Source organism: Urocampus carinirostris, chromosome 10 (assembly GCF_059441175.1).
Source record: "Urocampus carinirostris isolate Australia breed hairy pipefish chromosome 10, RoL_Ucar_1.0, whole genome shotgun sequence".
Taxonomy (NCBI): domain Eukaryota; kingdom Metazoa; phylum Chordata; class Actinopteri; order Syngnathiformes; family Syngnathidae; genus Urocampus; species Urocampus carinirostris.
This window is the reverse complement of record NC_142358.1, coordinates 20,574,102-20,592,136: the sequence shown is the minus strand read 5'-3', so window position 1 is coordinate 20,592,136 and position 18,035 is coordinate 20,574,102. Positions and strand designations below refer to the sequence as shown.

At 55.0% G+C, this 18,035-nt stretch overlaps 32 non-coding genes across 32 annotated transcripts; all 32 read left to right on the top strand.

Annotated features, from left to right (window-relative positions):
* The first annotated feature begins 351 nt into the window (after nt 1-351).
* On the top strand, nt 352-543 carry LOC148358128 (U2 spliceosomal RNA). Its single transcript, XR_015851801.1, has one exon. It is a non-coding gene; the product is annotated as a U2 spliceosomal RNA (small nuclear RNA).
* A 318-nt stretch (nt 544-861) lies between these two features.
* On the top strand, nt 862-1,025 carry LOC148358127 (U1 spliceosomal RNA). Its single transcript, XR_015851731.1, has one exon. It is a non-coding gene; the product is annotated as a U1 spliceosomal RNA (small nuclear RNA).
* A 505-nt stretch (nt 1,026-1,530) lies between these two features.
* LOC148358126 (U5 spliceosomal RNA) lies at nt 1,531-1,644 on the top strand. Its single transcript, XR_015851706.1, has one exon. It is a non-coding gene; the product is annotated as a U5 spliceosomal RNA (small nuclear RNA).
* Nucleotides 1,645-2,014: 370 nt separating this feature from the next.
* LOC148358125 (U2 spliceosomal RNA) lies at nt 2,015-2,206 on the top strand. The gene has a single exon (XR_015851800.1). It is a non-coding gene; the product is annotated as a U2 spliceosomal RNA (small nuclear RNA).
* A 318-nt stretch (nt 2,207-2,524) lies between these two features.
* On the top strand, nt 2,525-2,688 carry LOC148358124 (U1 spliceosomal RNA). Its single transcript, XR_015851720.1, has one exon. It is a non-coding gene; the product is annotated as a U1 spliceosomal RNA (small nuclear RNA).
* A 505-nt stretch (nt 2,689-3,193) lies between these two features.
* On the top strand, nt 3,194-3,307 carry LOC148358123 (U5 spliceosomal RNA). The gene has a single exon (XR_015851705.1). It is a non-coding gene; the product is annotated as a U5 spliceosomal RNA (small nuclear RNA).
* A 370-nt stretch (nt 3,308-3,677) lies between these two features.
* LOC148358122 (U2 spliceosomal RNA) lies at nt 3,678-3,869 on the top strand. The gene has a single exon (XR_015851799.1). It is a non-coding gene; the product is annotated as a U2 spliceosomal RNA (small nuclear RNA).
* A 318-nt stretch (nt 3,870-4,187) lies between these two features.
* LOC148358121 (U1 spliceosomal RNA) lies at nt 4,188-4,351 on the top strand. The gene has a single exon (XR_015851709.1). It is a non-coding gene; the product is annotated as a U1 spliceosomal RNA (small nuclear RNA).
* A 505-nt stretch (nt 4,352-4,856) lies between these two features.
* On the top strand, nt 4,857-4,970 carry LOC148358120 (U5 spliceosomal RNA). The gene has a single exon (XR_015851704.1). It is a non-coding gene; the product is annotated as a U5 spliceosomal RNA (small nuclear RNA).
* Nucleotides 4,971-5,340: 370 nt separating this feature from the next.
* LOC148358119 (U2 spliceosomal RNA) lies at nt 5,341-5,532 on the top strand. Its single transcript, XR_015851851.1, has one exon. It is a non-coding gene; the product is annotated as a U2 spliceosomal RNA (small nuclear RNA).
* A 318-nt stretch (nt 5,533-5,850) lies between these two features.
* On the top strand, nt 5,851-6,014 carry LOC148358118 (U1 spliceosomal RNA). Its single transcript, XR_015851698.1, has one exon. It is a non-coding gene; the product is annotated as a U1 spliceosomal RNA (small nuclear RNA).
* Nucleotides 6,015-6,519: 505 nt separating this feature from the next.
* LOC148358117 (U5 spliceosomal RNA) lies at nt 6,520-6,633 on the top strand. The gene has a single exon (XR_015851703.1). It is a non-coding gene; the product is annotated as a U5 spliceosomal RNA (small nuclear RNA).
* Nucleotides 6,634-7,003: 370 nt separating this feature from the next.
* Nucleotides 7,004-7,195, top strand: LOC148358116 (U2 spliceosomal RNA). The gene has a single exon (XR_015851844.1). It is a non-coding gene; the product is annotated as a U2 spliceosomal RNA (small nuclear RNA).
* Nucleotides 7,196-7,513: 318 nt separating this feature from the next.
* On the top strand, nt 7,514-7,677 carry LOC148358115 (U1 spliceosomal RNA). The gene has a single exon (XR_015851686.1). It is a non-coding gene; the product is annotated as a U1 spliceosomal RNA (small nuclear RNA).
* A 517-nt stretch (nt 7,678-8,194) lies between these two features.
* Nucleotides 8,195-8,308, top strand: LOC148358114 (U5 spliceosomal RNA). The gene has a single exon (XR_015851702.1). It is a non-coding gene; the product is annotated as a U5 spliceosomal RNA (small nuclear RNA).
* Nucleotides 8,309-8,678: 370 nt separating this feature from the next.
* Nucleotides 8,679-8,870, top strand: LOC148358113 (U2 spliceosomal RNA). The gene has a single exon (XR_015851798.1). It is a non-coding gene; the product is annotated as a U2 spliceosomal RNA (small nuclear RNA).
* Nucleotides 8,871-9,188: 318 nt separating this feature from the next.
* Nucleotides 9,189-9,352, top strand: LOC148358112 (U1 spliceosomal RNA). The gene has a single exon (XR_015851677.1). It is a non-coding gene; the product is annotated as a U1 spliceosomal RNA (small nuclear RNA).
* Nucleotides 9,353-9,857: 505 nt separating this feature from the next.
* Nucleotides 9,858-9,971, top strand: LOC148358111 (U5 spliceosomal RNA). Its single transcript, XR_015851701.1, has one exon. It is a non-coding gene; the product is annotated as a U5 spliceosomal RNA (small nuclear RNA).
* A 370-nt stretch (nt 9,972-10,341) lies between these two features.
* LOC148358110 (U2 spliceosomal RNA) lies at nt 10,342-10,533 on the top strand. The gene has a single exon (XR_015851861.1). It is a non-coding gene; the product is annotated as a U2 spliceosomal RNA (small nuclear RNA).
* A 318-nt stretch (nt 10,534-10,851) lies between these two features.
* Nucleotides 10,852-11,015, top strand: LOC148358109 (U1 spliceosomal RNA). The gene has a single exon (XR_015851645.1). It is a non-coding gene; the product is annotated as a U1 spliceosomal RNA (small nuclear RNA).
* A 505-nt stretch (nt 11,016-11,520) lies between these two features.
* LOC148358108 (U5 spliceosomal RNA) lies at nt 11,521-11,634 on the top strand. Its single transcript, XR_015851700.1, has one exon. It is a non-coding gene; the product is annotated as a U5 spliceosomal RNA (small nuclear RNA).
* A 358-nt stretch (nt 11,635-11,992) lies between these two features.
* Nucleotides 11,993-12,184, top strand: LOC148358107 (U2 spliceosomal RNA). The gene has a single exon (XR_015851848.1). It is a non-coding gene; the product is annotated as a U2 spliceosomal RNA (small nuclear RNA).
* A 318-nt stretch (nt 12,185-12,502) lies between these two features.
* On the top strand, nt 12,503-12,666 carry LOC148358106 (U1 spliceosomal RNA). The gene has a single exon (XR_015851676.1). It is a non-coding gene; the product is annotated as a U1 spliceosomal RNA (small nuclear RNA).
* A 517-nt stretch (nt 12,667-13,183) lies between these two features.
* Nucleotides 13,184-13,297, top strand: LOC148358105 (U5 spliceosomal RNA). The gene has a single exon (XR_015851699.1). It is a non-coding gene; the product is annotated as a U5 spliceosomal RNA (small nuclear RNA).
* A 370-nt stretch (nt 13,298-13,667) lies between these two features.
* Nucleotides 13,668-13,859, top strand: LOC148358104 (U2 spliceosomal RNA). Its single transcript, XR_015851797.1, has one exon. It is a non-coding gene; the product is annotated as a U2 spliceosomal RNA (small nuclear RNA).
* Nucleotides 13,860-14,177: 318 nt separating this feature from the next.
* On the top strand, nt 14,178-14,341 carry LOC148358103 (U1 spliceosomal RNA). The gene has a single exon (XR_015851648.1). It is a non-coding gene; the product is annotated as a U1 spliceosomal RNA (small nuclear RNA).
* Nucleotides 14,342-14,858: 517 nt separating this feature from the next.
* LOC148358102 (U5 spliceosomal RNA) lies at nt 14,859-14,972 on the top strand. The gene has a single exon (XR_015851697.1). It is a non-coding gene; the product is annotated as a U5 spliceosomal RNA (small nuclear RNA).
* A 370-nt stretch (nt 14,973-15,342) lies between these two features.
* LOC148358101 (U2 spliceosomal RNA) lies at nt 15,343-15,534 on the top strand. Its single transcript, XR_015851831.1, has one exon. It is a non-coding gene; the product is annotated as a U2 spliceosomal RNA (small nuclear RNA).
* A 318-nt stretch (nt 15,535-15,852) lies between these two features.
* LOC148358100 (U1 spliceosomal RNA) lies at nt 15,853-16,016 on the top strand. Its single transcript, XR_015851675.1, has one exon. It is a non-coding gene; the product is annotated as a U1 spliceosomal RNA (small nuclear RNA).
* Nucleotides 16,017-16,528: 512 nt separating this feature from the next.
* LOC148358099 (U5 spliceosomal RNA) lies at nt 16,529-16,642 on the top strand. Its single transcript, XR_015851696.1, has one exon. It is a non-coding gene; the product is annotated as a U5 spliceosomal RNA (small nuclear RNA).
* Nucleotides 16,643-17,012: 370 nt separating this feature from the next.
* LOC148358098 (U2 spliceosomal RNA) lies at nt 17,013-17,204 on the top strand. Its single transcript, XR_015851795.1, has one exon. It is a non-coding gene; the product is annotated as a U2 spliceosomal RNA (small nuclear RNA).
* Nucleotides 17,205-17,522: 318 nt separating this feature from the next.
* On the top strand, nt 17,523-17,686 carry LOC148358097 (U1 spliceosomal RNA). Its single transcript, XR_015851674.1, has one exon. It is a non-coding gene; the product is annotated as a U1 spliceosomal RNA (small nuclear RNA).
* Nucleotides 17,687-18,035: the final 349 nt, after the last annotated feature.

Genomic DNA, 18,035 nt, shown 5'->3' with positions numbered 1-18,035 from the left:
TTTCAAGGGTTCCGGCGAGAACCCGGGTCGGAACCCGAGGCGGGTTGTGCCCTGTCGTTCCGCAGACCTCCGCACGAGTCGTGCCGGAGCGCCGGCGGCTCAGAGCCCGGGACGGGTCGTGCCCTGTCGTTGCGCGGAACCCCGCACCAGATGTGTTTGATGCATCATGGAAGCGGACTTTCCCGTGACCGGGACGGGCTCTCCGCCTGCCCCGGCAGTTGCTCGGTTCAGCTTGAAACAACGACAGCTGTGTAGCGGTCAAGGCCCTTCCAGGTGCGAAAGCTCAGGAGCACCGTCATCACGACATCGCTGTGTCGGGATTGGCTCGGTGCTCTGTTTTCCTTAAGGGCTATCGCTTCTCGGCCTTTTGGCTAAGATCAAGTGTAGTATCTGTTCTTATCAGTTTAATATCTGATACGTCCCCCATGTGGGGGACCATATATTAAATTGATTTTTGAAACTGGGAGATGGAACAGGGGCTTGCTCCGTCCACTCCACGCATCGACCCGGTATTGCAGTATCTCTGGGAACGGTGCATTCCCTACCAAAATGTTGACGAGAAAACCCACTGTTCCTCAGACTCCGTTCCCTAGCCAGCGCCCCACTCTCAAGATCCTGTACCGAGTCCGCATCGCGGACACGGGAGCCGGGAAAGCAGGTTGCTGCGTCCTCTCCAGCATCGACCTGGTTGTGTTTCAAGGCACTGCCCGTTCCCTACAACAGTGTGAAGCACAACGACAGGTGGCCGACCTGTCGTGCCCAACACCCGTCGGCCGCACGAGACTTCCTCGGGGAGGACTACACCCTGGCTTAAAACGGGGCGAGCGTGGATGAGAGTCCTCCCGGTGCCGCCCCCAACTCATACTTACCTGGCAGGGGAGATACTATGATCATGAAGGTAGTTCTCCCAGGGTGAGGCTTTGTCATTGCACTCCGATCAGGCTGACCTCTGCGAATTCCCCAAATGTGGGAATCTCGACTGCAAAATTTCTGGTAGTGGGGGACTGCGTACGCGCTTTCCCCTGTTAGACTGTCAAATACAATTGACTGGACTGTAGACGTGCGTCACCAGTGAGAAAAGACTCCCGTGTGTGTTTCGCCATGCTGATAATGCTCCGTGAGCGCGACGTTCGGGAGTAGCGCCCTAATCGCAGCAGAATCTCAGTTGGGGTACATTCCCTGGCTCGTTTGTTAGCTCGCTCGTTCGTTCGTTCGTTCAAAGAAATACCTTTAAACGTTCTGAAAAAAAGCCCATATTTCCTTCCAGCTAACGTTCAAGGGGACAGGCTGATCCAGCGTCATGCTCGCCAAGAACCGTATTCTACTTTCTAGCCCAATCGCTTTGAATGGCCAAGGCAGTGAGGGGCCTCCAGTCAGCCAGCATCGTTTACGTTTCAACTTCTTTACCTCGTTCAGACAACGTTTGTCGATCGGCACGGGAACGGGAAGTCGACACGTTTAACGACGAAACCCTGTGTTTGGTGGGTCCGGCGGGCGATAGGGGCGACTGTTAGGCACTGTGGCGCGCAGTCACTCTTGTTTCTCTTCAGACCGTACAAATCTTTCGCCTTTTACTAAAGATTTCCGTGGGGAGGAACAGCAAGAGTCATTTCCAATTTTTAGAGGTTCTGCGTAGGCAGAGCTGACCGACCTGTGAAAAAGATTTCAAGGGTTCCGGCGAGAACCCGGGTCGAAACCCGAGGCGGGTTGTGCCCTGTCGTTCCGCAGACCTCCGCACGAGTCGTGCCGGAGCGCCGGCGGCTCAGAGCCCGGGACGGGTCGTGCCCTGTCGTTGCGCGGAACCCCGCACCAGATGTGTTTGATGCATCATGGGAGCGGACTTTCCCGTGACCGGGACGGGCTCTCCGCCTGCCCCGGCAGTTGCTCGGTTCAGCTTGAAACAACGACAGCTGTGTAGCGGTCAAGGCCCTTCCAGGTGCGAAAGCTCAGGAGCACCGTCATCACGACATCGCTGTGTCGGGATTGGCTCGGTGCTCTGTTTTCCTCAAGGGCTATCGCTTCTCGGCCTTTTGGCTAAGATCAAGTGTAGTATCTGTTCTTATCAGTTTAATATCTGATACGTCCCCCATGTGGGGGACCATATATTAAATTGATTTTTGAAACTGGGAGATGGAACAGGGGCTTGCTCCGTCCACTCCACGCATCGACCCGGTATTGCAGTATCTCTGGGAACGGTGCATTCCCTACCAAAATGTTAACGAGAAAACCCACTGTTCCTCAGACTCCGTTCCCTAGCCAGCGCCCCACTCTCAAGATCGTGTACCGAGTCCGCATCGCGGACACGGGAGCCGGGAAAGCAGGTTGCTGCGTCCTCTCCAGCATCGACCTGGTTGTGTTTCAAGGCACTGCCCGTTCCCTACAACAGTGTGAAGCACAACGGCAGGCGGCCGACCTGTCGTGCCCAACACCCGTCGGCCGCACGAGACTTCCTCGGGGAGGACTACACCCTGGCTTAAAACGGGGCGAGCGTGGATGAGAGTCCTCCCGGTGCCGCCCCCAACTCATACTTACCTGGCAGGGGAGATACTATGATCATGAAGGTAGTTCTCCCAGGGTGAGGCTTTGTCATTGCACTCCGATCAGGCTGACCTCTGCGAATTCCCCAAATGTGGGAATCTCGACTGCAAAATTTCTGGTAGTGGGGGACTGCGTACGCGCTTTCCCCTGTTAGACTGTCAAATACAATTGACTGGACTGTAGACGTGCGTCACCAGTGAGAAAAGACTCCCGTGTGTTTTTCGCCATGCTGATAATGCTCCGTGAGCGCGACGTTCGGGAGTAGCGCCCTAATCGCAGCAGAATCTCAGTTGGGGTACATTCCCTGGCTCGTTTGTTAGCTCGCTCGTTCGTTCGTTCGTTCAAAGAAATACCTTTAAACGTTCTGAAAAAAAGCCCATATTTCCTTCCAGCTAACGTTCAAGGGGACAGGCTGATCCAGCGTCATGCTCGCCAAGAACCGTATTCTACTTTCTAGCCCAATCGCTTTGAATGGCCAAGGCAGTGAGGGGCCTCCAGTCAGCCAGCATCGTTTACGTTTCAACTTCTTTACCTCGTTCAGACAACGTTTGTCGATCGGCACGGGAACGGGAAGTCGACACGTTTAACGACGAAACCCTGTGTTTGGTGGGTCCGGCGGGCGATAGGGGCGACTGTTAGGCACTGTGGCGCGCAGTCACTCTTGTTTCTCTTCAGACCGTACAAATCTTTCGCCTTTTACTAAAGATTTCCGTGGGGAGGAACAGCAAGAGTCATTTCCAATTTTTAGAGGTTCTGCGTAGGCAGAGCTGACCGACCTGTGAAAAAGATTTCAAGGGTTCCGGCGAGAACCCGGGTCGAAACCCGAGGCGGGTTGTGCCCTGTCGTTCCGCAGACCTCCGCACGAGTCGTGCCGGAGCGCCGGCGGCTCAGAGCCCGGGACGGGTCGTGCCCTGTCGTTGCGCGGAACCCCGCACCAGATGTGTTTGATGCATCATGGGAGCGGACTTTCCCGTGACCGGGACGGGCTCTCCGCCTGCCCCGGCAGTTGCTCGGTTCAGCTTGAAACAACGACAGCTGTGTAGCGGTCAAGGCCCTTCCAGGTGCGAAAGCTCAGGAGCACCGTCATCACGACATCGCTGTGTCGGGATTGGCTCGGTGCTCTGTTTTCCTCAAGGGCTATCGCTTCTCGGCCTTTTGGCTAAGATCAAGTGTAGTATCTGTTCTTATCAGTTTAATATCTGATACGTCCCCCATGTGGGGGACCATATATTAAATTGATTTTTGAAACTGGGAGATGGAACAGGGGCTTGCTCCGTCCACTCCACGCATCGACCCGGTATTGCAGTATCTCTGGGAACGGTGCATTCCCTACCAAAATGTTAACGAGAAAACCCACTGTTCCTCAGACTCCGTTCCCTAGCCAGCGCCCCACTCTCAAGATCGTGTACCGAGTCCGCATCGCGGACACGGGAGCCGGGAAAGCAGGTTGCTGCGTCCTCTCCAGCATCGACCTGGTTGTGTTTCAAGGCACTGCCCGTTCCCTACAACAGTGTGAAGCACAACGGCAGGCGGCCGACCTGTCGTGCCCAACACCCGTCGGCCGCACGAGACTTCCTCGGGGAGGACTACACCCTGGCTTAAAACGGGGCGAGCGTGGATGAGAGTCCTCCCGGTGCCGCCCCCAACTCATACTTACCTGGCAGGGGAGATACTATGATCATGAAGGTAGTTCTCCCAGGGTGAGGCTTTGTCATTGCACTCCGATCAGGCTGACCTCTGCGAATTCCCCAAATGTGGGAATCTCGACTGCAAAATTTCTGGTAGTGGGGGACTGCGTACGCGCTTTCCCCTGTTAGACTGTCAAATACAATTGACTGGACTGTAGACGTGCGTCACCAGTGAGAAAAGACTCCCGTGTGTTTTTCGCCATGCTGATAATGCTCCGTGAGCGCGACGTTCGGGAGTAGCGCCCTAATCGCAGCAGAATCTCAGTTGGGGTACATTCCCTGGCTCGTTTGTTAGCTCGCTCGTTCGTTCGTTCGTTCAAAGAAATACCTTTAAACGTTCTGAAAAAAAGCCCATATTTCCTTCCAGCTAACGTTCAAGGGGACAGGCTGATCCAGCGTCATGCTCGCCAAGAACCGTATTCTACTTTCTAGCCCAATCGCTTTGAATGGCCAAGGCAGTGAGGGGCCTCCAGTCAGCCAGCATCGTTTACGTTTCAACTTCTTTACCTCGTTCAGACAACGTTTGTCGATCGGCACGGGAACGGGAAGTCGACACGTTTAACGACGAAACCCTGTGTTTGGTGGGTCCGGCGGGCGATAGGGGCGACTGTTAGGCACTGTGGCGCGCAGTCACTCTTGTTTCTCTTCAGACCGTACAAATCTTTCGCCTTTTACTAAAGATTTCCGTGGGGAGGAACAGCAAGAGTCATTTCCAATTTTTAGAGGTTCTGCGTAGGCAGAGCTGACCGACCTGTGAAAAAGATTTCAAGGGTTCCGGCGAGAACCCGGGTCGGAACCCGAGGCGGGTTGTGCCCTGTCGTTCCGCAGACCTCCGCACGAGTCGTGCCGGAGCGCCGGCGGCTCAGAGCCCGGGACGGGTCGTGCCCTGTCGTTGCGCGGAACCCCGCACCAGATGTGTTTGATGCATCATGGGAGCGGACTTTCCCGTGACCGGGACGGGCTCTCCGCCTGCCCCGGCAGTTGCTCGGTTCAGCTTGAAACAACGACAGCTGTGTAGCGGTCAAGGCCCTTCCAGGTGCGAAAGCTCAGGAGCACCGTCATCACGACATCGCTGTGTCGGGATTGGCTCGGTGCTCTGTTTTCCTCAAGGGCTATCGCTTCTCGGCCTTTTGGCTAAGATCAAGTGTAGTATCTGTTCTTATCAGTTTAATATCTGATACGTCCCCCATGTGGGGGACCCTATATAAAATTGATTTTTGAAACTGGGAGATGGAACAGGGGCTTGCTCCGTCCACTCCACGCATCGACCCGGTATTGCAGTATCTCTGGGAACGGTGCATTCCCTACCAAAATGTTGACGAGAAAACCCACTGTTCCTCAGACTCCGTTCCCTAGCCAGCGCCCCACTCTCAAGATCGTGTACCGAGTCCGCATCGCGGACACGGGAGCCGGGAAAGCAGGTTGCTGCGTCCTCTCCAGCATCGACCTGGTTGTGTTTCAAGGCACTGCCCGTTCCCTACAACAGTGTGAAGCACAACGGCAGGCGGCCGACCTGTCGTGCCCAACACCCGTCGGCCGCACGAGACTTCCTCGGGGAGGACTACACCCTGGCTTAAAACGGGGCGAGCGTGGATGAGAGTCCTCCCGGTGCCGCCCCCAACTCATACTTACCTGGCAGGGGAGATACTATGATCATGAAGGTAGTTCTCCCAGGGTGAGGCTTTGTCATTGCACTCCGATCAGGCTGACCTCTGCGAATTCCCCAAATGTGGGAATCTCGACTGCAAAATTTCTGGTAGTGGGGGACTGCGTACGCGCTTTCCCCTGTTAGACTGTCAAATACAATTGACTGGACTGTAGACGTGCGTCACCAGTGAGAAAAGACTCCCGTGTGTGTTTCGCCATGCTGATAATGCTCCGTGAGCGCGACGTTCGGGAGTAGCGCCCTAATCGCAGCAGAATCTCAGTTGGAGTACATTCCCTGGCTCGTTTGTTAGCTCGCTCGTTCGTTCGTTCGTTCAAAGAAATACCTTTAAACGTTCTGAAAAAAAGCCCATATTTCCTTCCAGCTAACGTTCAAGGGGACAGGCTGATCCAGCGTCATGCTCGCCAAGAACCGTATTCTACTTTCTAGCCCAATCGCTTTGAATGGCCAAGGCAGTGAGGGGCCTCCAGTCAGCCAGCATCGTTTACGTTTCAACTTCTTTACCTCGTTCAGACAACGTTTGTCGATCGGCACGGGAACGGGAAGTCGACACGTTTAACGACGAAACCCTGTGTTTGGTGGGTCCGGCGGGCGATAGGGGCGACTGTTAGGCACTGTGGCGCGCAGTCACTCTTGTTTCTCTTCAGACCGTACAAATCTTTCGCCTTTTACTAAAGATTTCCGTGGGGAGGAACAGCAAGAGTCATTTCCAATTTTTAGAGGTTCTGCGTAGGCAGAGCTGACCGACCTGTGAAAAAGATTTCAAGGGTTCCGGCGAGAACCCGGGTCGGAACCCGAGGCGGGTTGTGCCCTGTCGTTCCGCAGACCTCCGCACGAGTCGTGCCGGAGCGCCGGCGGCTCAGAGCCCGGGACGGGTCGTGCCCTGTCGTTGCGCGGAACCCCGCACCAGATGTGTTTGATGCATCATGGGAGCGGACTTTCCCGTGACCGGGACGGGCTCTCCGCCTGCCCCGGCAGTTGCTCGGTTCAGCTTGAAACAACGACAGCTGTGTAGCGGTCAAGGCCCTTCCAGGTGCGAAAGCTCAGGAGCACCGTCATCACGACATCGCTGTGTCGGGATTGGCTCGGTGCTCTGTTTTCCTCAAGGGCTATCGCTTCTCGGCCTTTTGGCTAAGATCAAGTGTAGTATCTGTTCTTATCAGTTTAATATCTGATACGTTCCCCATGTGGGGGACCATATATTAAATTGATTTTTGAAACTGGGAGATGGAACAGGGGCTTGCTCCGTCCACTCCACGCATCGACCCGGTATTGCAGTATCTCTGGGAACGGTGCATTCCCTACCAAAATGTTGACGAGAAAACCCACTGTTCCTCAGACTCCGTTCCCTAGCCAGCGCCCCACTCTTAAGATCGTGTACCGAGTCCGCATCGCGGACACGGGAGCCGGGAAAGCAGGTTGCTGCGTCCTCTCCAGCATCGACCTGGTTGTGTTTCAAGGCACTGCCCGTTCCCTACAACAGTGTGAAGCACAACGGCAGGCGGCCGACCTGTCGTGCCCAACACCCGTCGGCCGCACGAGACTTCCTCGGGGAGGACTACACCCTGGCTTAAAACGGGGCGAGCGTGGATGAGAGTCCTCCCGGTGCCGCCCCCAACTCATACTTACCTGGCAGGGGAGATACTATGATCATGAAGGTAGTTCTCCCAGGGTGAGGCTTTGTCATTGCACTCCGATCAGGCTGACCTCTGCGAATTCCCCAAATGTGGGAATCTCGACTGCAAAATTTCTGGTAGTGGGGGACTGCGTACGCGCTTTCCCCTGTTAGACTGTCAAATACAATTGACTGGACTGTAGACGTGCGTCACCAGTCAGAAAAGACTCCCGTGTGTTTTTCGCCATGCTGATAATGCTCCGTGAGCGCGACGTTCGGGAGTAGCGCCCTAATCGCAGCAGAATCTCAGTTGGGGTACATTCCCTGGCTCGTTTGTTAGCTCGCTCGTTCGTTCGTTCGTTCGTTCGTTCGTTCAAAGAAATACCTTTAAACGTTCTGAAAAAAAGCCCATATTTCCTTCCAGCTAACGTTCAAGGGGACAGGCTGATCCAGCGTCATGCTCGCCAAGAACCGTATTCTACTTTCTAGCCCAATCGCTTTGAATGGCCAAGGCAGTGAGGGGCCTCCAGTCAGCCAGCATCGTTTACGTTTCAACTTCTTTACCTCGTTCAGACAACGTTTGTCGATCGGCACGGGAACGGGAAGTCGACACGTTTAACGACGAAACCCTGTGTTTGGTGGGTCCGGCGGGCGATAGGGGCGACTGTTAGGCACTGTGGCGCGCAGTCACTCTTGTTTCTCTTCAGACCGTACAAATCTTTCGCCTTTTACTAAAGATTTCCGTGGGGAGGAACAGCAAGAGTCATTTCCAATTTTTAGAGGTTCTGCGTAGGCAGAGCTGACCGACCTGTGAAAAAGATTTCAAGGGTTCCGGCGAGAACCCGGGTCGGAACCCGAGGCGGGTTGTGCCCTGTCGTTCCGCAGACCTCCGCACGAGTCGTGCCGGAGCGCCGGCGGCTCAGAGCCCGGGACGGGTCGTGCCCTGTCGTTGCGCGGAACCCCGCACCAGATGTGTTTGATGCATCATGGGAGCGGACTTTCCCGTGACCGGGACGGGCTCTCCGCCTGCCCCGGCAGTTGCTCGGTTCAGCTTGAAACAACGACAGCTGTGTAGCGGTCAAGGCCCTTCCAGGTGCGAAAGCTCAGGAGCACCGTCATCACGACATCGCTGTGTCGGGATTGGCTCGGTGCTCTGTTTTCCTCAAGGGCTATCGCTTCTCGGCCTTTTGGCTAAGATCAAGTGTAGTATCTGTTCTTATCAGTTTAATATCTGATACGTCCCCCATGTGGGGGACCATATATTAAATTGATTTTTGAAACTGGGAGATGGAACAGGGGCTTGCTCCGTCCACTCCACGCATCGACCCGGTATTGCAGTATCTCTGGGAACGGTGCATTCCCTACCAAAATGTTGATGAGAAAACCCACTGTTCCTCAGACTCCGTTCCCTAGCCAGCGCCCCACTCTCAAGATCATGTACTGAGTCCGCATCGCGGACACGGGAGCCGGGAAAGCAGGTTGCTGCGTCCTCTCCAGCATCGACCTGGTTGTGTTTCAAGGCACTGCCCGTTCCCTACAACAGTGTGAAGCACAACGGCAGGCGGCCGACCTGTCGTGCCCAACACCCGTCGGCCGCACGAGACTTCCTCGGGGAGGACTACACCCTGGCTTAAAACGGGGCGAGCGTGGATGAGAGTCCTCCCGGTGCCGCCCCCAACTCATACTTACCTGGCAGGGGAGATACTATGATCATGAAGGTAGTTCTCCCAGGGTGAGGCTTTGTCATTGCACTCCGATCAGGCTGACCTCTGCGAATTCCCCAAATGTGGGAATCTCGACTGCAAAATTTCTGGTAGTGGGGGACTGCGTACGCGCTTTCCCCTGTTAGACTGTCAAATACAATTGACTGGACTGTAGACGTGCGTCACCAGTGAGAAAAGACTCCCGTGTGTGTTTCGCCATGCTGATAATGCTCCGTGAGCGCGACGTTCGGGAGTAGCGCCCTAATCGCAGCAGAATCTCAGTTGGGGTACATTCCCTGGCTCGTTTGTTAGCTCGCTCGTTCGTTCGTTCGTTCAAAGAAATACCTTTAAACGTTCTGAAAAAAAGCCCATATTTCCTTCCAGCTAACGTTCAAGGGGACAGGCTGATCCAGCGTCATGCTCGCCAAGAACCGTATTCTACTTTCTAGCCCAATCGCTTTGAATGGCCAAGGCAGTGAGGGGCCTCCAGTCAGCCAGCATCGTTTACGTTTCAACTTCTTTACCTCGTTCAGACAACGTTTGTCGATCGGCACGGGAACGGGAAGTCGACACGTTTAACGACGAAACCCTGTGTTTGGTGGGTCCGGCGGGCGATAGGGGCGACTGTTAGGCACTGTGGCGCGCAGTCACTCTTGTTTCTCTTCAGACCGTACAAATCTTTCGCCTTTTACTAAAGATTTCCGTGGGGAGGAACAGCAAGAGTCATTTCCAATTTTTAGAGGTTCTGCGTAGGCAGAGCTGACCGACCTGTGAAAAAGATTTCAAGGGTTCCGGCGAGAACCCGGGTCGGAACCCGAGGCGGGTTGTGCCCTGTCGTTCCGCAGACCTCCGCACGAGTCGTGCCGGAGCGCCGGCGGCTCAGAGCCCGGGACGGGTCGTGCCCTGTCGTTGCGCGGAACCCCGCACCAGATGTGTTTGATGCATCATGGGAGCGGACTTTCCCGTGACCGGGACGGGCTCTCCGCCTGCCCCGGCAGTTGCTCGGTTCAGCTTGAAACAACGACAGCTGTGTAGCGGTCAAGGCCCTTCCAGGTGCGAAAGCTCAGGAGCACCGTCATCACGACATCGCTGTGTCGGGATTGGCTCGGTGCTCTGTTTTCCTCAAGGGCTATCGCTTCTCGGCTTTTTGGCTAAGATCAAGTGTAGTATCTGTTCTTATCAGATTAATATCTGATACGTCCCCCATGTGGGGGACCATATATTAAATTGATTTTTGAAACTGGGAGATGGAACAGGGGCTTGCTCCGTCCACTCCACGCATCGACCCGGTATTGCAGTATCTCTGGGAACGGTGCATTCCCTACCAAAATTTTGACGAGAAAACCCACTGTTCCTCAGACTCCGTTCCCTAGCCAGCGCCCCACTCTCAAGATCGTGTACCGAGTCCGCATCGCGGACACGGGAGCCGGGAAAGCAGGTTGCTGCGTCCTCTCCAGCATCGACCTGGTTGTGTTTCAAGGCACTGCCCATTCCCTACAACAGTGTGAAGCACAACGGCAGGCGGCCGACCTGTCGTGCCCAACACCCGTCGGCCGCACGAGACTTCCTCGGGGAGGACTACACCCTGGCTTAAAACGGGGCGAGCGTGGATGAGAGTCCTCCCGGTGCCGCCCCCAACTCATACTTACCTGGCAGGGGAGATACTATGATCATGAAGGTAGTTCTCCCAGGGTGAGGCTTTGTCATTGCACTCCGATCAGGCTGACCTCTGCGAATTCCCCAAATGTGGGAATCTTGACTGCAAAATTTCTGGTAGTGGGGGACTGCGTACGCGCTTTCCCCTGTTAGACTGTCAAATACAATTGACTGGACTGTAGACGTGCGTCACCAGTGAGAAAAGACTCCCGTGTGTTTTTCGCCATGCTGATAATGCTCCGTGAGCGCGACGTTCGGGAGTAGCGCCCTAATCGCAGCAGAATCTCAGTTGGGGTACATTCCCTGGCTCGTTTGTTAGCTCGCTCGTTCGTTCGTTCGTTCAAAGAAATACCTTTAAACGTTCTGAAAAAAAGCCCATATTTCCTTCCAGCTAACGTTCAAGGGGACAGGCTGATCCAGCGTCATGCTCGCCAAGAACCGTATTCTACTTTCTAGCCCAATCGCTTTGAATGGCCAAGGCAGTGAGGGGCCTCCAGTCAGCCAGCATCGTTTACGTTTCAACTTCTTTACCTCGTTCAGACAACGTTTGTCGATCGGCACGGGAACGGGAAGTCGACACGTTTAACGACGAAACCCTGTGTTTGGTGGGTCCGGCGGGCGATAGTGGCGACTGTTAGGCACTGTGGCGCGCAGTCACTCTTGTTTCTCTTCAGACCGTACAAATCTTTCGCCTTTTACTAAAGATTTCCGTGGGGAGGAACAGCAAGAGTCATTTCCAATTTTTAGAGGTTCTGCGTAGGCAGAGCTGACCGACCTGTGAAAAAGATTTCAAGGGTTCCGGCGAGAACCCGAGGCGGGTTGTGCCCTGTCGTTCCGCAGACCTCCGCACGAGTCGTGCCGGAGCGCCGGCGGCTCAGAGCCCGGGACGGGTCGTGCCCTGTCGTTGCGCGGAACCCCGCACCAGATGTGTTTGATGCATCATGGGAGCGGACTTTCCCGTGACCGGGACGGGCTCTCCGCCTGCCCCGGCAGTTGCTCGGTTCAGCTTGAAACAACGACAGCTGTGTAGCGGTCAAGGCCCTTCCAGGTGCGAAAGCTCAGGAGCACCGTCATCACGACATCGCTGTGTCGGGATTGGCTCGGTGCTCTGTTTTCCTCAAGGGCTATCGCTTCTCGGCCTTTTGGCTAAGATCAAGTGTAGTATCTGTTCTTATCAGTTTAATATCTGGTATGTCCCCCATGTGGGGGACCATATATTAAATTGATTTTTGAAACTGGGAGATGGAACAGGGGCTTGCTCCGTCCACTCCACGCATCGACCCGGTATTGCAGTATTTCTGGGAACGGTGCATTCCCTACCAAAATGTTGACGAGAAAACCCACTGTTCCTCAGACTCCGTTCCCTAGCCAGCGCCCCAGTCTCAAGATCGTGTACTGAGTCCGCATCGCGGACACGGGAGCCGGGAAAGCAGGTTGCTGCGTCCTCTCCAGCATCGACCTGGTTGTGTTTCAAGGCACTGCCCGTTCCCTACAACAGTGTGAAGCACAACGGCAGGCGGCCGACCTGTCGTGCCCAACACCCGTCGGCCGCACGAGACTTCCTCGGGGAGGACTACACCCTGGCTTAAAACGGGGCGAGCGTGGATGAGAGTCCTCCCGGTGCCGCCCCCAACTCATACTTACCTGGCAGGGGAGATACTATGATCATGAAGGTAGTTCTCCCAGGGTGAGGCTTTGTCATTGCACTCCGATCAGGCTGACCTCTGCGAATTCCCCAAATGTGGGAATCTCGACTGCAAAATTTCTGGTAGTGGGGGACTGCGTACGCGCTTTCCCCTGTTAGACTGTCAAATACAATTGACTGGACTGTAGACGTGCGTCACCAGTGAGAAAAGACTCCCGTGTGTGTTTCGCCATGCTGATAATGCTCCGTGAGCGCGACGTTCGGGAGTAGCGCCCTAATCGCAGCAGAATCTCAGTTGGGGTACATTCCCTGGCTCGTTTGTTAGCTCGCTCGTTCGTTCGTTCGTTCGTTCGTTCGTTCAAAGAAATACCTTTAAACGTTCTGAAAAAAAGCCCATATTTCCTTCCAGCTAACGTTCAAGGGGACAGGCTGATCCAGCGTCATGCTCGCCAAGAACCGTATTCTACTTTCTAGCCCAATCGCTTTGAATGGCCAAGGCAGTGAGGGGCCTCCAGTCAGCCAGCATCGTTTACGTTTCAACTTCTTTACCTCGTTCAGACAACGTTTGTCGATCGGCACGGGAACGGGAAGTCGACACGTTTAACGACGAAACCCTGTGTTTGGTGGGTCCGGCGGGCGATAGTGGCGACTGTTAGGCACTGTGGCGCGCAGTCACTCTTGTTTCTCTTCAGACCGTACAAATCTTTCGCCTTTTACTAAAGATTTCCGTGGGGAGGAACAGCAAGAGTCATTTCCAATTTTTAGAGGTTCTGCGTAGGCAGAGCTGACCGACCTGTGAAAAAGATTTCAAGGGTTCCGGCGAGAACCCGGGTCGGAACCCGAGGCGGGTTGTGCCCTGTCGTTCCGCAGACCTCCGCACGAGTCGTGCCGGAGCGCCGGCGGCTCAGAGCCCGGGACGGGTCGTGCCCTGTCGTTGCGCGGAACCCCGCACCAGATGTGTTTGATGCATCATGGGAGCGGACTTTCCCGTGACCGGGACGGGCTCTCCGCCTGCCCCGGCAGTTGCTCGGTTCAGCTTGAAACAACGACAGCTGTGTAGCGGTCAAGGCCCTTCCAGGTGCGAAAGCTCAGGAGCACCGTCATCACGACATCGCTGTGTCGGGATTGGCTCGGTGCTCTGTTTTCCTCAAGGGCTATCGCTTCTCGGCCTTTTGGCTAAGATCAAGTGTAGTATCTGTTCTTATCAGTTTAATATCTGATACGTCCCCCATGTGGGGGACCATATATTAAATTGATTTTTGAAACTGGGAGATGGAACAGGGGCTTGCTCCGTCCACTCCACGCATCGACCCGGTATTGCAGTATCTCTGGGAACGGTGCATTCCCTACCAAAATGTTGACGAGAAAACCCACTGTTCCTCAGACTCCGTTCCCTAGCCAGCGCCCCACTCTCAAGATCGTGTACCGAGTCCGCATCGCGGACACGGGAGCCGGGAAAGCAGGTTGCTGCGTCCTCTCCAGCATCGACCTGGTTGTGTTTCAAGGCACTGCCCGTTCCCTACAACAGTGTGAAGCACAACGGCAGGCGGCCGACCTGTCGTGCCCAACACCCGTCGGCCGCACGAGACTTCCTCGGGGAGGACTACACCCTGGCTTAAAACGGGGCGAGCGTGGATGAGAGTCCTCCCGGTGCCGCCCCCAACTCATACTTACCTGGCAGGGGAGATACTATGATCATGAAGGTAGTTCTCCCAGGGTGAGGCTTTGTCATTGCACTCCGATCAGGCTGACCTCTGCGAATTCCCCAAATGTGGGAATCTCGACTGCAAAATTTCTGGTAGTGGGGTACTGCGTACGCGCTTTCCCCTGTTAGACTGTCAAATACAATTGACTGGACTGTAGACGTGCGTCACCAGTGAGAAAAGACTCCCGTGTGTGTTTCGCCATGCTGATAATGCTCCGTGAGCGCGACGTTCGGGAGTAGCGCCCTAATCGCAGCAGAATCTCAGTTGGGGTACATTCCCTGGCTCGTTTGTTAGCTCGCTCGTTCGTTCGTTCGTTCGTTCGTTCGTTCAAAGAAATACCTTTAAACGTTCTGAAAAAAAGCCCATATTTCCTTCCAGCTAACGTTCAAGGGGACAGGCTGATCCAGCGTCATGCTCGCCAAGAACCGTATTCTACTTTCTAGCCCAATCGCTTTGAATGGCCAAGGCAGTGAGGGGCCTCCAGTCAGCCAGCATCGTTTACGTTTCAACTTCTTTACCTCGTTCAGACAACGTTTGTCGATCGGCACGGGAACGGGAAGTCGACACGTTTAACGACGAAACCCTGTGTTTGGTGGGTCCGGCGGGCGATAGGGGCGACTGTTAGGCACTGTGGCGCGCAGTCACTCTTGTTTCTCTTCAGACCGTACAAATCTTTCGCCTTTTACTAAAGATTTCCGTGGGGAGGAACAGCAAGAGTCATTTCCAATTTTTAGAGGTTCTGCGTAGGCAGAGCTGACCGACCTGTGAAAAAGATTTCAAGGGTTCCGGCGAGATCCCGGGTCGGAACCCGAGGCGGGTTGTGCCCTGTCGTTCCGCAGACCTCCGCACGAGTCGTGCCGGAGCGCCGGCGGCTCAGAGCCCGGGACGGGTCGTGCCCTGTCGTTGCGCGGAACCCCGCACCAGATGTGTTTGATGCATCATGGGAGCGGACTTTCCCGTGACCGGGACGGGCTCTCCGCCTGCCCCGGCAGTTGCTCGGTTCAGCTTGAAACAACGACAGCTGTGTAGCGGTCAAGGCCCTTCCAGGTGCGAAAGCTCAGGAGCACCGTCATCACGACATCGCTGTGTCGGGATTGGCTCGGTGCTCTGTTTTCCTCAAGGGCTATCGCTTCTCGGCCTTTTGGCTAAGATCAAGTGTAGTATCTGTTCTTATCAGTTTAACATCTGATACGTCCCCCATGTGGGGGACCATATATTAAATTGATTTTTGAAACTGGGAGATGGAACAGGGGCTTGCTCCGTCCACTCCACGCATCGACCCGGTATTGCAGTATCTCTGGGAACGGTGCATTCCCTACCAAAATGTTGACGAGAAAACCCACTGTTCCTCAGACTCCGTTCCCTAGCCAGCGCCCCACTCTCAAGATCGTGTACCGAGTCCGCATCGCGGATACGGGAGCCGGGAAAGCAGGTTGCTGCGTCCTCTCCAGCATCGACCTGGTTGTGTTTCAAGGCACTGCCCGTTCCCTACAACAGTGTGAAGCACAACGGCAGGCGGCCGACCTGTCGTGCCCAACACCCGTCGGCCGCACGAGACTTCCTCGGGGAGGACTACACCCTGGCTTAAAACGGGGCGAGCGTGGATGAGAGTCCTCCCGGTGCCGCCCCCAACTCATACTTACCTGGCAGGGGAGATACTATGATCATGAAGGTAGTTCTCCCAGGGTGAGGCTTTGTCATTGCACTCCGATCAGGCTGACCTCTGCGAATTCCCCAAATGTGGGAATCTCGACTGCAAAATTTCTGGTAGTGGGGGACTGCGTACGCGCTTTCCCCTGTTAGACTGTCAAATACAATTGACTGGACTGTAGACGTGCGTCACCAGTGAGAAAAGACTCCCGTGTGTGTTTCGCCATGCTGATAATGCTCCGTGAGCGCGACGTTCGGGAGTAGCGCCCTAATCGCAGCAGAATCTCAGTTGGGGTACATTCCCTGGCTCGTTTGTTAGCTCGCTCGTTCGTTCGTTCGTTCGTTCGTTCAAAGAAATACCTTTAAACGTTCTGAAAAAAGCCCATATTTCCTTCCAGCTAACGTTCAAGGGGACAGGCTGATCCAGCGTCATGCTCGCCAAGAACCGTATTCTACTTTCTAGCCCAATCGCTTTGAATGGCCAAGGCAGTGAGGGGCCTCCAGTCAGCCAGCATCGTTTACGTTTCAACTTCTTTACCTCGTTCAGACAACGTTTGTCGATCGGCACGGGAACGGGAAGTCGACACGTTTAACGACGAAACCCTGTGTTTGGTGGGTCCGGCGGGCGATAGTGGCGACTGTTAGGCACTGTGGCGCGCAGTCACTCTTGTTTCTCTTCAGACCGTACAAATCTTTCGCCTTTTACTAAAGATTTCCGTGGGGAGGAACAGCAAGAGTCATTTCCAATTTTTAGAGGTTCTGCGTAGGCAGAGCTGACCGACCTGTGAAAAAGATTTCAAGGGTTCCGGCGAGAACCCGGGTCGGAACCCGAGGCGGGTTGTGCCCTGTCGTTCCGCAGACCTCCGCACGAGTCGTGCCGGAGCGCCGGCGGCTCAGAGCCCGGGACGGGTCGTGCCCTGTCGTTGCGCGGAACCCCGCACCAGATGTGTTTGATGCATCATGGGAGCGGACTTTCCCGTGACCGGGACGGGCTCTCCGCCTGCCCCGGCAGTTGCTCGGTTCAGCTTGAAACAACGACAGCTGTGTAGCGGTCAAGGCCCTTCCAGGTGCGAAAGCTCAGGAGCACCGTCATCACGACATCGCTGTGTCGGGATTGGCTCGGTGCTCTGTTTTCCTCAAGGGCTATCGCTTCTCGGCCTTTTGGCTAAGATCAAGTGTAGTATCTGTTCTTATCAGTTTAATATCTGATACGTCCCCCATGTGGGGGACCATATATTAAATTGATTTTTGAAACTGGGAGATGGAACAGGGGCTTGCTCCGTCCACTCCACGCATCGACCCGGTATTGCAGTATCTCTGGGAACGGTGCATTCCCTACCAAAATGTTGACGAGAAAACCCACTGTTCCTCAGACTCCGTTCCCTAGCCAGCGCCCCACTCTCAAGATCGTGTACCGAGTCCGCATCGCGGACACGGGAGCCGGGAAAGCAGGTTGCTGCGTCCTCTCCAGCATCGACCTGGTTGTGTTTCAAGGCACTGCCCGTTCCCTACAACAGTGTGAAGCACAACGGCAGGCGGCCGACCTGTCGTGCCCAACACCCGTCGGCCGCACGAGACTTCCTCGGGGAGGACTACACCCTGGCTTAAAACGGGGCGAGCGTGGATGAGAGTCCTCCCGGTGCCGCCCCCAACTCATACTTACCTGGCAGGGGAGATACTATGATCATGAAGGTAGTTCTCCCAGGGTGAGGCTTTGTCATTGCACTCCGATCAGGCTGACCTCTGCGAATTCCCCAAATGTGGGAATCTCGACTGCAAAATTTCTGGTAGTGGGGGACTGCGTACGCGCTTTCCCCTGTTAGACTGTCAAATACAATTGACTGGACTGTAGACGTGCGTCACCAGTGAGAAAAGACTCCCGTGTGTGTTTCGCCATGCTGATAATGCTCCGTGAGCGCGACGTTCGGGAGTAGCGCCCTAATCGCAGCAGAATCTCAGTTGGGGTACATTCCCTGGCTCGTTTGTTAGCTCGCTCGTTCGTTCGTTCGTTCGTTCGTTCAAAGAAATACCTTTAAACGTTCTGAAAAAAGCCCATATTTCCTTCCAGCTAACGTTCAAGGGGACAGGCTGATCCAGCGTCATGCTCGCCAAGAACCGTATTCTACTTTCTAGCCCAATCGCTTTGAATGGCCAAGGCAGTGAGGGGC